Genomic DNA, 19,829 nt, shown 5'->3' on the forward strand with positions numbered 1-19,829 from the left:
ATTTAGTAATTTATCTTATATAAAATAATTTCACAATAAGATAATGAATAAGTAAATAATACCTATGGTTAAAAATTTTTACTTTTGGTATATGCAAATTGATATAAATTTTTGTTATACTCGCAGAAGAAAGATAATACTCATCTATAATATAAATATCTTATTAAGAATAAAAATTTTAATATCAAAAAAAAATTAAAAATATTTTTTGAATACCTCAAAATATTTTAAGCATTATTGATGTTATAATTAGAATTGGAAGAGTAGACCTTTGCAAAATTTCAGCTTCATTTATATTATCAGTAGTATTACATTAGATGATGACCTTTATCCTCAGTCTACTACAATAACATCAGATTAAATTAGAAATATAAATAATATATTTTAAATAAATTATATACTGTATATAAAATAAAAGACATACTTAAGCATCAATAGCTCCAAATTTTTTTTTTAACATTTGAGTTTTGAGCATGAACATTCTTTATAGATCCAATAATAATTAATTTTCTAATAACATATGCAATATATATATATAGTATTTATTAATTTAATAAAATAATCAGCATGTTCAGAAAAATACATGTGTTCTTATTTTTACCACTAAAATAGATATGATTATCGACTCGATTCACTATTTTATCATAATTTATGAAATAAAATTTGTGCAGAGGTGGATATATCTCATATTTCAATATTTTCTTCTATCATATGATCACTAGGAAAAGAATCTTCTTATCATTCTTTATTAGATGATGCATTCCACCAATCTGTATAACTTTTAAATTAGTAATCAAATATACATGTCCTTCTTCAATAAGCATATGAAAATTTTGCACAATACTTTTTTTGATTACAGCATACATATGATTATCCTTATAAATCAACAAGTCAAAAAGATATAGTATTAATAATTATTATAAAAAAATTTAAAAAATAAAAATAAAAAATATTTGAATATAGAAGGAGAAAGGTACCTCTTCATTAATAATGAGCATGTTAAAACTTATAAGCTCATTGTTATTCTTTATATTAATTGAATCCTATATTCTGTCAACTCTAATCTTTATCTTCCAGTTATCTCTTTCATTTATCAATTTACTCAATAAATTACATTACATCTTGGAGTCGATTAATGATTTGAAATAAATATGCATTAACATATACAAAAAAAGAATTAGAATAAATATGAAATCAAGATAGAAATATTGGCATGTAATATAGTAATTTTTTATATTTGATGATAATTTATTACAAACCTTATATATTAAGGGAAGCAAATGTATTTAAGAAATCTTTTTATAGATAATATTTTTCATCGAATAATAATCATTAGAATGCTTGTCAATATTTATTAATGCTTTTAAACCATCTTTACTAGTCACTCTAGATAGTATAACTTATAGCTGTCCATAACTAAATACAAATCTTAACAAATATATTCCAACTTATTTTAGTGATTGATCTTGATTTTTATTAATACTCATAATGAAACACATAAAAAGAGGGCACTATCTTCATTTCAATATGAAAGAACATTTAGATTTGGTTAGAGATAAGATTACTTTTGAAATAAACACACGATCATCAATATTACTTTTACTAATAATTTCAACTTTTATAATTTTAGAAAATAGTCTTATAATTATCAATCTAGTATCATTACAAAGATTAGCATTTTGACTCAAATTTCTTAATAATATCATTGGTATTCATGTCTTTAATTTTAACTCATGATTTAGAAATCTAAAAAATTTTAGAAAATTAAGAAACTTGGTGAGATGCAAAAGATCTTTTTCTACATAGTTAGATGATGTTTTGTACATTGAATATGTATTTAAGTAAACAGCATCCTCTGTCGATGTTGAAGAAAGTATTCTCTTATTTATTACATCTATAATTTCGTTAATTTATAGGTGCAAGAATAGCTCTCTCATTTAAATACTCTCTATCAAGTAATTTTGAACCTAAATCAGAATAAATACTTTGGATTATATCATTATGTGTATCATTCTATGGTATGATGACTAAATCTGACGGTAATTTAATCAAATAGTCTCCATCCTCCTCATCAATATCACCATTGCTAATTTTCAATATCCAATTACTGAATAGAAAAATATCTCGAGTATTACTGATAGAAGTTTAACTATTCATCAATCCCATATTAGTTTGTAATTTAAATATATGACAATGGTTCCATAAATATGATCTATTAATAGAAGCTTGAATAATATTTTCTCTTCAATCTTTAGGAATAACAGACATAATCTACCTAAAACTCCATCGAGAAGTATCACATTTTCTTCAAAAAATTTATATATATTCTTAGGATCTATATGACATAAAATATCTCTTAAACTTCTATCCACAGCTTTAAAATAATACCTATCAACCATTGGAGCTTCATCCCAAATAATAATATTTATACTTACTATTAATTCTGTAATATGACTATCAGATTGAATCTTCACATGCTGAATTCTCTTTGATAACTATTAAAATATAAAATCTTGAATGTGTAGTTCTCCCATCAGAAAGACGTAAAACAACAATACTAAAAGATACAACTACTAATATAATTTTTTCTACAGCTTTAACTATAAATAGAATAGTCTTATAAATGTAAGTTTTTTCGGTACCATCATGTCTATAAATAAAATATAAACTACTATTATTAGCTGAGATTGCCCTAATAACAATTTCGTAGATAATTAATTGTTCACTATTCAGATCAATAAATAATTTTTGATATTCCTCTATGAGTTTTTCAATATTATAAGATAATTTTTCTTAAATTAAGTGATTTTATTTCTGATCAAGAAGATTTGCATTTGGCAAAGGTAATTGAGAAAAATATTTTAAAGATTTACCCCCTTTAATTAATAGCTATGCAATTTCATAAAGAGAAAATTTTTTTATTTATGATTCTGATAATTGTAATCGATCAAATTGGAGAACTTGTCTTTGCTTATACACAATATCTTTAGAAAATAATTTTAGTTATTCTTTCAAAGTTGGAGTGGATCCAATATCTGATAAAATAAAAGCATTGTAACAACTAGAGTTCTTATTTGTGTACTTATTATCCCATAACTAGCTTTTGTCAAATATGCATTCTATTCTTTGTCAGAATCCAACAAACCAAGAGCATGACATGCATCCTAAGTTTTAGATATGTGATACTATTTATAGTATAAATATCTTCATAACATGTCGGTCCTTTTACGATGTTTAACAATATTTTTAGATAAAATCTCTCACCGGTACTTATGGGATGTGCGTAATATATTCTTCCAATACATCTTGCAGATAATCTTCATTTTTATTCTTTTACATTACTATACTATACCCATTAAATTAAAAATTTGATATAAGTTAATATTCATGTATCCTCATATCTTTGATTCGTCTTCATCCACTCCATATACATGATATCTTTAATTTGAGATTGATTTAATATATTAAGTTAGCTGAGTTATGCAAAGTACTTATCTACTAATGAGAAAGATAGAAACTAAGTCTCTCAACACCAAGCTCATGATAATTAATATCAAAATTAAATATTTTCCAACATGCTTCTGCAGCTGAAATATGGTGGCAATCTAAAAATTGCTTAATCTCATCCACTATTGATCTATGTTCCCTATTATTTACATTAGAATTATCTTCAATTTCTTTCAAGATTATAGTTTCTCGATCTGAGCCTTTATTGAAGTATTTGAATAGATAGTTAATTGATCAAGAATGATTATACCACTAAATATTAATATGAGCTTGAACTTTGTCAATAATTCAATGCTATAAGGAATTATATAATGATTATTAAGTAATATTCTATTTTTTTTGAACTACTCTATCATCTTTACTTCGTCGATATACTAAAAAACCATCATCATTCACCATAGTTGTTTTATTAAACTTCTTTGAAAGTATGTTATGCATGTATTGTTGATCATGCAAGGAGAAAAATGATTGACAACCCTATAAAATCCATGAATCATAAACTATTAGACAACTTTAAAAGCAACTAGATCAATTTTATATCAAAAATTTCTGCACTGATGAAATGATCTATATCGATAATAGAAAGATATTTATTATTATCATGAAAAAATAGAAGAATATAAGCATATGGAAGCCTCCTCTTCTGAAACTTAGTGAAATATACACTAGATAAAAAAACATAAATAGAGTTATATAAAGAGATATAGAAAGTCAATAATGAAAAATTGATAAGAAAAAAAATAATACGTACCTGCTATAACTTTTCTAAATATTTTCTCATACTTTAAATCATGAAGAAGCTCACCTAATTTTATTTTGAAAATCCATGAAATGATCTCAGGATATTTAGAAGGCTATTGGCTAGATATCTTTTTTAAAAAATAATTAATTTTGGATTATTTAAAATTGTAAGTAAATATGATAAATAGATCAGAATAATCCATCCATCGATAAATTATCATAGCATCTTGATAATTCTATATAAAAATTTCGGACCATCTGTAAATGAGAAGGATAACACTATACATTTACCAACTGATGAAGCATTAGTATCACCTCTAAGAATAACATCTTTCAATCCATAATATAATTTTAATCAAAGTTGAGGTTGGTTCTTTCTAACCCAACAAAAATGATTCTCCTCAATGCAAGTATAGCAATCAATAATATATTGTTGAAATAGTCTGCCTCTCCATAATAATGTATGACCTTCATATGCTCGATATTGCAATCGATAAGCAAAATTCTATTATACTCATATTTTGATATTTTTATTATTATTTTCTGACAATACTTCTTCTTATAATACTAATATGGAAACCATCTTCACCATATAAAAAAAATTACCATAAAATTGAGATGCAATTCACTAATATGATGGAAACCATTAGTTTGATATTCAATAATAATATCACAATCAGAAGAATTTACATCAAAATCACCAACAATTAAAGTAGTAATCTCATAACATGAAAGACTATTATATTATCTTGTATTTATATTTCTATCACTCAAAAGTTGAAGTCTGATTCTAGTGCTATCAGATTCTTGAAATCTATCACATGCCATTCGAAAAGCTCGAACCAAAAGATTGCAGTTATCCAATATTTGTATCAAATCTCTCATGATATCAGGATCAGAGAATTTGATCGATAATTCATTCCTAAACAACTGACTTTTTAGATACCTCATTATCAGTGTCATAAATATATAATTGAGTAAATTTAAGTTTGTTACTCTCAATAGGTAATAATAACCCAATCTTATGATGATTTTGGCCATTCAAGTGAAAAACATAAGGACTTGAACCATGATTAATAGAGTTATCAATATTTCTTCCATTGAAGTAAAAAAAAAATAAAATTATACATTCTTATATTTTCTCAAAATTTTGTTGATTTTTGGCCACCATCGTAAGCAAGCAGTTCATCAAGCATTTGGGATGTATTTTTGAAAAATGGTAGCTTCACTCTACCATCTAAACAATAAAGAGAGAATTTGGGATTTAAAGATTTTTTAGATTTTATTATCCACTATTTATACCATATAATAACACCATATTGTTCACATACAGAGTTAGGCCTACTAAAATCCCAAGATTAATAAATCTTCCTAAAAAATAATGTATATAAGATTTGACTTAAAAAAATTAAATATAATTATTAGAATATAATGATAGAAAAAAAAGAGAAGATAAATACTAATTTCTAATAATTTTTGATTGTGTTCTAATAATATTAAGATCTCTATTTATTTTTTTTAATAATATTAGCCATCTTCTACGTCTTGTATATCGAGATAAATCCATAGCTGCTATACGAATAGTAGAAGTATTTGTGATATCCAAATTATTGAACTTATAATTTCTAACCTCAAAAATTAATCTTATATATCAAGATAAATCAACAGCAATCTCAAATATATTAGAAAATATATCTCGAGAAAGTATTATCTATATCAGAGAAAGATGCAAATAGCTTCGATCTCGAAGTAGAGACAGCACCATAAATAAAATTAGAAGTTTCTGATTGGGATCCAATAATATTAAGATCTCTATTTCTTTTATTTGATAATATTATTCATCTTCTAAGTCTTGCATACTAAGATGAATCCGTAGTTACAGTAGGAATAGCAGAAGTATTTGTTGTCTTCAATATTCTAGCAATATTAAGATCTCTACTATTTTTCTTTGACAAAAATGTTGCATATTGAGATGAATTCATAGCTACTGTGATAATAGCAGAAGCATTTGTCATCTCTAAATTATTGAACTTATAATTTTTAACCTTATAATTGAAAAATTCCTCCACCACCTACAATCCATATCAATCTCAAATATGTTAGAAAATTAATATCAATATTCCTCTTATTAGCCTGTATTAAATATCTCCCAAGTCTTGCATACCAAGAGGGATATATTTTTTTGTAGCATATGTAAGATATGACTAAAATTTATATATTTATTTATTTTAAAAAATTAATAGTATAAATATGAAATAATGATGTTACATATAATTAAGAACCAACAAAAGAGAATAAATAACAAAATAAGTGCACTTAATAGTGTAAATATGAAACAATGATATTACATATAATTAAGAATCAACAAAATGGAATAAATAATAAAATAAGTACAGCACACACATAATGAAAGAAGAAAATTATTATAAAAATAATTTAAAAAATTATTATTAATAATCATACCTATAATTAAGAACCAATAACATAGAATAAATAACAAAATAAGTACAATACACATAAAATGAAAGAAAAAAATTTTAAAAAATAATTTAAAAAATAATTATAATGAAGTTATATATATTATATTATAAAATATGAAAAGATAACTACAATAACAATCAATAAAAAAAATTAAAAATTATATAATTTAAATTTATAAATTATCTTAAAGAAGAAAATGAGTTATGTAGGCTTAAAATGATCCCTCATCCTTTGATAAGGATTAAATTTCATTATCGAGAACAAAGAAAGAAAGTGTGAGAGAAAGAATCCAGGAAAGAAATCTATAGAGAAAGAAAGTGGAGAGAGAAGGCAGAGAGAGGAGAGAGGAAAGAGAGATGAATTTATGGAGGTATTTTATATTCTTTTAGACCTTATGGTAAAGAATACATGGCTGTATCATGTAGCACATGCGAGGCTTCAAAACTATATTTTTTTTTCATTTTGCTTTAAGATTCGGACTGGTTTCAAAAAGTTAGATGGGAGAGAGAGAAAGCAGAGAGAGGAGGTAGAGAGAAGAGAGAGAAAATAGATGAATTTATAGAAGTATTGCATATTCTTTTAGACCTAGTGGTAAAGAATATATGGCTACATTATGTAGCACACGTGAGGCTTCAAAAATATATTTTTTTCATTTAGCTTTAATATCCAAACTGATTTCAAAAAGATCTTTTTTTTCTTTTTGTTCTAAGATCCAGAATGATTTGACGAACTGCATGGGAGCAAGCGGCAGCCAGAGCTGGGGGTGGGAGTGGACGAGCAGAAGAGAGAAGAGAGAGTGATAGCCTCTCCCTTTTTCTTTTTTTTTTTCTTTTTTTAATTTTTTTTTTATCTTTTTATCTTTATCTTTTTCTCTTTGTTCCTCTCTTCTTCATCCTTTGGTTAGGCAAAACAGGAACAATTCTTGAATCCCCTTCATCTTCCCTCGACTCAAGGGATTCTAGCTTGAAAAAGACAATCGGGGTTGTGACCCACGGCAGTGCAGCCATGGCTCCTTGATCATGTCCTTGACACCGATGGACAGCATCGAAAAACTATAAAACACGGATGACAAGAATAGGGGATTCTTGAATCCCCCTCATCTTCCCTCGACTCAAGGCATTTTGGCTCGAGAAAGATGACCAAGTGTGCAGCCCATGGTGACGCAACCATGGCCCCTAGATCAGGTGCTTAGTGGTGACGGAAAGTACTGAAAAACCATTAAACATAGATGGCCAAAATAGGATATTGCTGAAATCCTTTTTTTTTCCAAAAATCAGCAAATGAATCCCAAAAATCTCAGTAAATGATTCAAAAGAAATTGAAGAGAGTTTTCTTAAGGGATTACCTGGTTCTTAGGGGTGTTTGGGGACACAATTCTGCCGGCATAGTGCCTTCTAACCTAAAAGAATTTCGAAGAAAAATAGAGAGAGGAGGAGGGGTTTTCGATGATGGTGGCCATCGAGGTGAGGGAGGCCTTATTTATAAAAGAAGCTTAGGGTTTTGGCCTTGATTTGGAATCTTTGTTGGGATCGGAAGAAGACTCTCAGCAAGAGTCTTCTTCCTCCCATTGATCCTTGTTTTTATTCTTTTATGCTTTAAAAATCATGATCTTAAAGTGGAGTGCATGATTTTTTTTGATGCTCGGAGATCCATGTTCTGACGATGTGCCATGCCAGCGATCGTGGGAAAAATGGGCGACGGGAGCATGCCATCTCGTTGGTTTTTTGCAAATGGGGTGGGAGTATGTCAGCACTATCAGACATCGGGTGAGACATTGCACTTCAGTGCTTTTTTTTCCTGGACACATGGCATGTAAACGGGCCAGACACATGACGCACAGAGGCTAATGCCTCCATTTATATACATATAATATATATATATATATATATAATATATAATAATATATATATAATATATATATAATATATATATAATATATATATATTATTATATATATATATATATATTATATATATATGCGATGTGTGGGATGTGATTTTTTTAAAATAATATTTAATATTATTTATCTATTTTATTATATTTATTTTATATATATTTTAAAAGTAGTTAAAATAATTAAAAAACTATAAAAGATGGTAATTAGGTGAATATCCAATCACTAACTAATGCAAGTGGTTTAATCATCATGTTTATATTCATCATGATTGATAGAATCATAACCATTCATCGGATTATCTTTCATCTTGAATAAACCTCCTTTCTCTCAAAAGAGAAATCAAAGACTCAAGTTTAAATTTGAAGTCTCAATCGAGCGAATTGGATGAGTGACTAACAATGCAAACAGTTTTCTAGTATCAAATTGCTAGTTAAAACATTTAGTTATTAAACTTTTGCTACCATTTTGTACTAACTATTCGCACTGATATGTTCACTTGTATTGATAGTCGATTACTTTAAATGTGGTTAGATTGGAGACATTTGGTTTCTTACTGCTAGATGGCTAGCTTGTTTGATTGGCTTGATGATTCAAGTTGGTATCTCGATAAACATCGACATCGGTAATCTAATTGATAATTGTGGTTAGTAGCTCAGTTTGCTCCTAAGACTATCAACTCAATTTATATCAAAGTCAGCACTTTAGCTAGTTGCGAGGGTAGACTGATGAATCGATACATGTCACAACCTAAGCAAGACTCAAATTCATGGCCTATTTCAAGAAATAGGTAAACAAGTTATCCTGCAACTCTGGATGTTATATTAAATCTGTCGAAAGTTTGGAATAGACAGAGACATGCAAATTAAATAAATAAAAGGTGGATCAAATGATCAGCTAGGTGAGTACCATCCATAATCATACTAACATAAAAGAAAATTATGATGCAGCACCAATGCAATAATGACGTGGCTTGCACCATGGAACACCAATGGCGGACGGGGGTGTTGCCTATGCTCCTCCCAGTCTCCAAACTGTGATACTCTAAATCTATAAAACAAGATCTACATAGATCTTAAAGCAACAAAAAAAATAAATTAATAAAATAATTTGAGAGAAGACTCCTGTAAGGAGTCTTCTTCTTCCCGAATGACTCTTAAATAAAGTTGAAAATCCTCCATGGGGAGGAGTGGAACTCCTCCCCTCCAGTCCTATTTTAAGAGGAGGAGTCTTCACTCTTCTTCCCATCAAAATCCAAGGTCCTAATTGGTGGGGATCGTCGGAATTTCTTCACGAAAGTCTTCACTGTGCTTGCTGAAAATCAAGCTAGACAAGCTGTCGGAGCCTAAGGTAAGCCTCGGCTCTCCTTCTCTCTTTCCCTTTTCTTCTCATAGCATTAGACAATGTCATCACCCATCGGTTTCATTGGAAAAATTAGAAAAAGAAAATTCCTATTTCATATTGTTATTCCTCCCTTTCCTTTTGGGTTTTCTAACACCAATGGTTGCTACCGACCGTTGGTCGGTGGTCTCTCACTTTGTGCCGCTGTGGCCTTCATCCCTAGCCACCGCCACTACTGGGGAGAAGCTCCCCTATTTCATGAATCAAGGGGAACGGAGAGGTCCCCTATTCCACCAAGAAAAAAAGAAAAAAAAAAAAAAGAAAAAAAAAAAAAAGAGAGAGAAAGAGTTTCTCTCTCTTCTCCCTCACCCTACTTTGAATTTGAATTCTCACTTTTTCTCTCTAATTTCTCTCTACTTTCTCTCTCTATAAATTTTCTCTCTCTACGAACTTTCTCTCTCTAGACTTGTTTTTCTCTATTCAATATTTTTCTCTCTATTATGCTTGTTATCTCTCTTTTTTCTTAAGATTGATAAAACTAGAGATCCATCTTCCATGATTAATTTGATGTTACTGTAGAAATTTGATTCGACAAGCACACCCAGTTTTCGATCTGACCTTAAGTAAGGTTTTGATCTGAGATTTTATTTTTGATTTACTTATAAATTAAAATTAATGCAAGAATATAATTTTAAATATTAAATTTTGAAGAATTTTTCAAGATTAATCGATCTATTCGTTTAGTTGCTACGAAAGATAAGTAATAAACTATCTTTTTGAGATATTTTATAATTTATTTTAAAAGTAAATAATTAGTCATTAATTTATGCATGATTTATAAAATTATATCTTAAATAAAAAATAATTTTTGAAATAAGATGATTTATTGATCATATATATGTTTAGTGGAATCATGAAATCTATATATTATTTTGCAAAAATATTTGATATGGATCGAATTTTATGCTCTCATCCTAATTATATTTTCACCATGGGGGTTACACGTTGATTTTCAACTCTACCAATGAAGGTTGTGTATTGATTTTGATCCTACTAATGGGGATGGTGCATTGATTTTCGATCCTGCCAATGAGGATTATATGTTGGCACTCTGTTCTAGACCCTGCCACGTAGAGATAAGTATGGTTATACTTTAGGCTGTTGAGTTATGTGTATTTTTGATTAGAATCAGATATATGATTACACATATAAATAAATATTAAAAATATTTAACTTATTTAAGTAAGCATGAAATATGTTCTTATCTTTATTCATGATATTATTTTTGAATATTATATAATATCTAGAATATCTAGTTGAGATATTCATTACTTACTGGATTATCAAATTCATCATCTCTCTCTTTTATTTTTTAAATTTAGATTCTAAATTATAAATATAAATACTATTTTGGGAGTGAGTTAGAAATCAGAGATAACAATATAGATTTATTATTATATTTTTATAAGATTATTATTTGAGGTGTAATTGATGTAAGATCCTGAAAAATCATTGAAAATTTGTAAAAGATTAAAGTTGAATTTGGTTAGTTAAATTTTCATCTTAATTTATTATGATTTTCACTGTGATGCATTGATGTTATCTTTGGAATGCCTTACATATTTGTGGAGAGAGTTCTTCATAAGTATGCGGCGGTTGCCATGACCCTAGACTCACGATCTTGGGACGTGGGCATGACACAAACTCTCTCCCTTGCTTTTTCAAATCTCCACTCCAAAGATGCTATCACTCTTTGTAAAACCCTCCTCGAAATAAATCTTAAAAATGCAAGAATGCAGAGATCTGCCTCAGACTCACCTCATCCTCTCCATGCTCTTCTTCTTTTCCTCCTTCTGTGGGGTAAGAATTCTCTCCCACCCCCTCCACTATGTCGATCTATAGGGACTAAATGGTTGTTTATTCTGTAGCTACGATGGAATTGGCACTCTGGAAAAAAGGGTTTTGCTCTGCTTTCCTATCCACCATCGACTCGAACTCATAGCCTTTCTACTAAAAGTCACAAATTCTATCCTTTCCCCTACTCACCTCCAAAGTAAGCCCGAGGTCATTGGAAAGAGGTGGTTTTTGTTGGAAGAACCATCAAGATCCTTTTTTTTATAGTTCACATCCCCATGGTTTTGATTTGAATCTCATAGATTTTAGCTGCTTGCTAGGTTTTGGTATTCTTTAATGGTCGAGAATGATTTTTATATTTCAAGAATCAGACAAGTTGGTAATTTGATGTACGATTTTCTTTGAAGTGAGGGTTTTGTAATTTCACGGGAGCTAAATTTTCTTCCTCTGAGTAGTTATGGAGGAAATTATGCAGTCGGATACCACATCTGATGACAAAATTTACAATATGTTGAAGGAAAAATTCAATGCTATTTGGCAAGATATCATTGTGGGACTTGATGTAGTCCAAGTGCATAGGACGAACGATGCACTTTTAAGTGATCCCACATGATATTTTTTCATAGATGTGCTGTCCCCACATGTCAAACGGAGGCCCTACCAATACGGAGGCCTCCATTTTAATATGTATATATATATATATATTTATATATATTAGATTAGATTTATTTAAATATAAAAGTATCAATAGCTTTATATTAGTATATAATTTATTTATTAAATTTAATTAATATAATTCTAATCATCTAAATAATATTTAAATATTAGAAAAAATTGCTTCCACATCTCATCAATTTAGAACTAGTTTTTCTTAGCATATCTAGAGTTTAAAAAGTTTCAAAATAACCCTTCGAGTCAATTAAGTGGTTCAATATAAGGGGTTGTCTTCAAAATCAACTAAACCACAAAATTGAACTAGTTATTATAGTTCAATTTCAATCAGATTTTTCATATTCAACTTGATTTTGGTTTAAAAATTTTTGGAACCAAAAAAATAGGTTCCCTTTTGGTTTAAATAAAAAAACTTAAATCTGAGCAGCCCATCTATGTGTATATAGTTCATCACGTCACTTAGTTTTGGCTTCGATAATTTAGTTCACTTTAGCAGTTATATTGTCTGTAGTAGCAGTCATCGTTTCATGCTCTTATCTCCCATTTTGTTTGTCTGTTGCTCGAGATTACCCTACGAGAATTCACACACTCTCTCGCTAAAACATACCGCTTCCACCACTCTAGCTCACCTCTCTCCTTATCTAGGGCTCCAACTTGTGAGATCGCTTCTTCTATTCTCTACTTCTTCAATTCTTCCTAAGGTGTTTAAAACCCTAGTTTCTACTTATAGAGCCATAGTTTAATGGAACCATTGACTCATACCGATCCATTAGCCTTCTTTCCCCAGTCACCTCCATCCTTGGCCCCCTCCTGACCATTAGAACATATGAAGTGCTACCACTCTTATTAAACCACACTAATTAATGGATTATATTATTGCTTGGTTGGAGATGTGTCTCAAAGCATGTTTTCACCTTCCCATTATGACAATGCATAGAAAATTTTTTTATATATGCAACATAGAAGAACTCTATGAACCTAGTTAAGTAAGTTTATTGTAGAGTTCTTGCTTCATGGAAACTGGAACAATGACAAATTGTCTTCAGAATACCAATATGCATTCCTTATTTTTTAAGTCTAATATTGTTTTGATCGTCTCTGTTTCTATTGTGACTTAGACAGATAACCATGGTTCTCCTCTTTCCTCAATCAACTGGGTCTCTTTGTTTTATCTAACTCTCAACATCACAATTGATTTGACTAGCCCTTGAAAAAGGAGGAAGAATTGAAAATCATTTTGGTTTACCTTGCTACCTAGCTTCATTGGCCTATATGGATCTATAGAAATGACTGAATTTTTCATGAATATTGCACTTCTCTAGCGCTAATTAAAAGCTAGGAAATTTTGATGAATTGATCAATCTAGAATACTTGTGCCAGTCAAACAGACAATAGAGATGGGATCTTATTCTTTTCTTCTATTCATGTGATAAATAGAGATCAATTAGTAGCGGATCACAAACTTCAAGGTGCAAATGGGTCCTATTATATGTTCGCTGATTTTTGTTTTCCTAAGAACTAGGACTATAAAACTCATAAGAAAATCAAAAATAAACACAAGATTGAACCTAGATCTCTTATATCGATATAAAAGACATAACCAACCAACTAATTAGCACCCCCAATTATTGATAAATGTGGATAATAGCACCTAAAAATTTAAAAAGTGACTACTAAAAGACTGACCCATACAAAATTTTAATATTGCTCTGCTAAAGTTAAAATCACTCTATACAATGCAAGGTTTTTGGTGACTTAGTTCATAGTTCAATTCAGTATTATCCTTGTATCTTCTTTTTTACTTTCATTTTATTATGTTACTTTTCTTATATATTTTTTGTTCTATATTTTATGATTTTTTCATATATTTAATCAAATTGATTAGTCTTATCCAATTACCTTCTCTAATTCAGCATATTATTATCTCGAAAAGGAAGAAGTTTGTATTATTATTCCTCTTCTAAGCACCAATTGCATCGTGGAGGAAGCAACATTTATTTTTTCATGCTTGATAAGCTATTTATTAGCACATATGTATAGTGAATAGCTAATTAGTAATATACATTAATCGATAAAGATATGGATATCTAATATCTTTTTCTTTCTTTTAGATATTAAGAATAGGAGATAGAAACTCTCATACAATAAAAGCACCTAGTTCCATTAATCAAGTCATAGCCATAGGTGTAGACACTAGCAAACCTCCCATTGGTGCTACTTTAAAAATGTTAAACAAAGGCTTGCGATAAAATGAAGAGATATTGTAAAAACAAATCAGATGTTTGGGATCAGTTCACTAAACTTGAAACTGAAGAATACGATACCATGAGAGCTACATATAATTATCGTGATGCAATTTATGCTTATCCTAGTGCTTATAGTAATAGTATTTTAAGAGCTTATTTAGGAAGATACAAGAAGTAACCATATAATAATAGGGATAAAAAATTTTCCATCTTCATTTCTATTAAATGACATACATGTGTTGGTAGCAGGACACCCCACCCCTCGTTAATAATTTTTCTAGACTATTCAAGACTCCTCATGATGATGAGAACCCAATACCTTTCCACATTCTCTTATATTGAAGAGCACCCTTCATCCATCCACCATTTTTGCACAATTTCTTTCCAACTTCAACTTATCCAGTTTATAGTAGGATATCCACCTCTCATTACGTAGCCACAAAAAATTCAACATCCAATCCACATTCTACAGTTTCTTAGGAATCCTCTTCTAGAACAAATCGACTAGGTCAAGGGGTCCTTACAGAAGCAAACTCCATCCCAATTGGCTCCAAGGGTGGGTTTTTGAGATGGAGTAAAAAGATTTCAAAGGAGATAATCAACATTAGAAGTTAGTGGAGGAGAGCCAACCAACCATTATGTGACAACAAAAAAATATAAACCATTCTATCCTTATCAACCATTTATGGAGGATAGTCCTCAATAATAATAAATGCCATCTTCGTTCGTTTCATCCAACCTCCCCATCTCAAGAAGGATGGGTCATGGACTATAATTAGCTGAAAGCAACTCCAGACACATCCTCCCTCTTATTATTGGTATGTTCATGAACTTGAAGACCTATATAGTAGTAACAAGTCAAAAAGATCTTATGTGGATGTGGTATGAGTGGGAAAAGAGAAGCCACCACTATGTTCATAGAAAGAAAAAGAAACCACTATGTTATAGAACCTAGTTAGCCACAGGAGCATTAGCTGAAGAAAAGGAGGAAACACTCATCACTTACCAAAGTTACCACTCAAAATAGTTAGACCATAGTGAGCAAAGAAAGCTCCTCCATCTCCATCCATTTAAAGCTGGAGCTTACTTTCTTTGCAAAGCATTAAGCCATCCCATCTTGCCAAAAACCTATCTATTGCTTCATGTGTCTTCATTTGGGATATTTAACAAAAATTTGTAAACATTGCCATGAACTCTACCTTCACTCTAAAACTCTCCATAACTTTTCAAAGTCAACAACCTCCACCTCTCTACCATAGATGTAGAACACAACCAGTATGCAATACCAAAACTAACCTCCACCTATACTTGGCTACTCTCTAGCAGCAAAGATTTTATTTCCACACATGTGAGATGGCCACTATCACAGATTATCTGAATCATGCTACTTTTGTGAAGATCTTCAATCATCCCACAAAAGTAGACGACATCTCTACGATGCTCACTTATAAGGCAAGAAGGGTAGAATCATAGATGATAAGAAAAATTGGTACTAGAAGTTTCTTTCTTTCATGCCCAAATCGATAAATAGCCCAAAATCTTATGGCACAAGGTCACATTTAAAGAGATGAATACACTTTACTCATGAACCATTGGAACCAAAATAGAGGCATCGATCACAATCTCAAGCTTAAGATTTTCACAACCCTACTTAACCTTTCACTTTTTTGCTAAACCATAGAGGCGGCTGCAATGATCATATCTAAATTTAGCATCCCACATAAAATGAGTAAATTGAGCCTCCATCAAGAGGACCATATAGGGTTCAAGTCATGTGCTTTTGTGAGGAGTTCAAGACCATTCTAGAAACAATTGAGGTAATAGTTGGATCTCTAACTTAGACAATTTCAATTGGGATTATCTATGTTGTAGAACAACTTTATGCTTTAAGGGACTCTTCTTTGGCATCCCATGAAGATCGAAACAATAAAAATAAAGACCAGGAGTTCTGGAATGGCCTAACCGGCAGGTCGCGAAATAATGACACTTGGAGAGTCCACATGACACACTTGGAGGAAAATCAATGGATCACCGAAACCCAGATAGGGGAGGGCATAGGTACTCCATCCTGAGGTATGAACATGGAAGTGGTGAAACAAGTAGGGCATGGTACACTTAAACCAGGTTAGTAAAGGGTTAAACTTTTTTGCATTTAAGACATCATTAGTTATTAATCACTAGGCTAACATCTTATCTTGATGATTTATTCAAAAGTTTTGAAATGTATGTTTTCAAATTCAAATCTTAGCCTAGAGAAAATAGTTGCAAGCTTCCATATTGAAAAGGTTGGCAACATGATCTCATTATTAGAGTCCAAGAGACACAACTCCAGAACAGACTGCCATCCCAATTGAACAGGCTTTTTCTAGTGTTTTAGAGTTATCACTATCTCCTCAAGACTCTCAATAATGAAAAGAAATGAAGGACAACAATTCTAAATCTTATGGACTCGTATATTCACCTAGGTCAGCAAATGATAACAAGCTCAACACCTACTCCTACAATGGATATAACCCCAGCGTATAGCCCCAAGGCACCCAACATCACATCAAAAAATATATATATATAGTGCAAGAATTAAAGCTAAAAAGGTGAAAATATTGGAGCCGATTGAAGATGGGTTGCATCCGAGGATATTTATTTTTTGAATCTCCTAATAACAAATGAGGTTAGGATCTTCTGAAAAAAATATAGAATGGTATTCCCAAACTATGAAGGCTCAGACATCATCAAACTAAGACACATAGAGGCACAGGGGAGAGTCGATATCTCAATAGAAAATGCCTCTAGCAATATGACAAACCATTAGAATATGGAGTTGTTTTGGCACCTGAATATGGAATGGCATCTTAACATACCAAAAGAAAGAAGCTGCACTTTATTTAAGAGTTGTATTTTGTTATTGATGTAGTAATAATTGTTGGCTCCCATTCCCATGTATCTATCAAAGGACATAGAATGGATTTTGTTTCAACTTGTGGCCCTGTATCAACTTCTTTACATGGATGACCTTGGGGTATGTAACTCAAAAAGGTGTAAGTCTAAACTAAAACAAAAGGGCCTTTCCTATTTCTGAATAGCTCTACTATTTTGGAATATAAGGGATTTAAGGAAAGTAGAAATACCAAAAAGTTAAGGATACAATCTCACACCCTCAATCTGCATTATGATGTTTTCAGGAGATCAAATTAAAACAAGTTTCTAAATATCATATTAACTCTACATATGGTAATAAGTTAGACAAATAGTGCTTCAGTAAGGAAAATGGTTTAGCTGGTGGCCTCCTTAACTGTTGGGACTCATTTAGGATGCAAATGGGTTGGGTTGACCTGTGACGTGACCCGACTTAAATCATTTTAAAGAATCCATGGAGCTAGGTTGGGTTCTAAAATTGGATCCATTCTATTTTCTAGATTAGATATGGGTTTACTGAATTTTGACCTAACCTGATCCAACCCATGGAGACTTTTGAATTACTTTGGATCTTAAGATAAATGGTGCGATTCGACCCAATCCGATCCAAACCCAATACGGGACTCGAGCACTCACCCAAACTATGGCATCTCCAAACTCAGCTTAAGTCTCTTTGGAGCTCTTATAATTTTATATTTTGTTTTGAATTATAGGCAATATATATGAAATAATAGCATCACTAGCAATCTATATTACCAACATATCAAATATTATCCTAAAAATTGCAAGTGCAGCTTCAATACATAATACTTGATGTCGAACCATTAGAGCAAGATAATTTTTTAAAAATTTTAGATATCAAAAGAGTAATCAAAAGGTATAATTACCAACATAATAACCAGCTAACGCAATAGATTTGTAACATCTCTTATTTATTTTCACCTATATTTATTAATTTATATGTCTACAACTGTCACCCCAAGATATCCCTTATGATTGCACGAACAATTATATCCTTAAAGTACTTATACTCAGCCATCCTAACCTAACTCAATAAGGCAATTGCATTTTGACATAATGCATTTCCTTGTCATGCCATCCAAGCTTCAAGAAAACTTGTTCAATCCACTTCAACCCTTTCTATTTACGCCACCATGAGTCATCACCACTTTCAACTAACTCTTGAGTCTCCACACATTTTTTGTAATATACATGATTCATTGCCCTTAATTCATAGATTGCTACCATAAAGTTAGCCCCATACTTCTTTTTCTTGAAAAGGACATATCTCAATGAGGCTAGCAATCATCCAATTTGTAATCCTGTGGTATTAATTGGTGAAGATAATCATATCTTCTATTCTCAAATTTCTTATTATGCCAAAATCTCAATCTGAGTACCAACTAAAATCCTCATAAAAAAAAAATGATTAAGACTCCTAAGCTAAAAAATCACTACCACTATTAAGACAATGCTATGTGATCTAAACCTGACCCAGATCTGATCCAGACCTAATTCAAACCCGAACCAAACCTGTATTTCACGGATTGGGATTGAGTTATACATAGACCCAATCTGACCCGTGACCCATTGGATCAAGTAATTTGATCAGGGATCCGATCAAATCCGATATTCTATTGAGCTAGGTTTAGATCCAATATTCAGATCTGATCAAGAAACTAGATCAGGTTAGCATCACTCATGATCCAATCCAACCTGATCTATTTGCATCCCTAGACCATCTAGGATGGGTGGCACTTTATTTCAAGAAGGAAAGTTCACAATCAACATAATGCATCATACCCTACAGACACCAAGAAAAGAAGTGGCTGGTTATATATATATATATATATATATATATATATATATATATATATATATATATATATATATATATATATATATATGTATGTATGTATGTATGTATGTATGTATGTATGTATGTATGTATATGTATGTATGTATGTGTATATATGTATGTATCTATGTATGTATGTATGTATCCATGTATGTGTATATATATACATACATACATACATATATATGTATGTATGTATCTACATACATACATACATACAGACATATATATATATATATATATATATATGTATGTATGTATGTATGTATGTATGTATATGTATATGTATGTATGTATGTATGTATCTATGTATGTGTATATG

This window comes from Elaeis guineensis, chromosome 3, assembly GCF_000442705.2.
Source record: "Elaeis guineensis isolate ETL-2024a chromosome 3, EG11, whole genome shotgun sequence".
Classification (NCBI taxonomy): Eukaryota; Viridiplantae; Streptophyta; class Magnoliopsida; order Arecales; family Arecaceae; genus Elaeis; species Elaeis guineensis.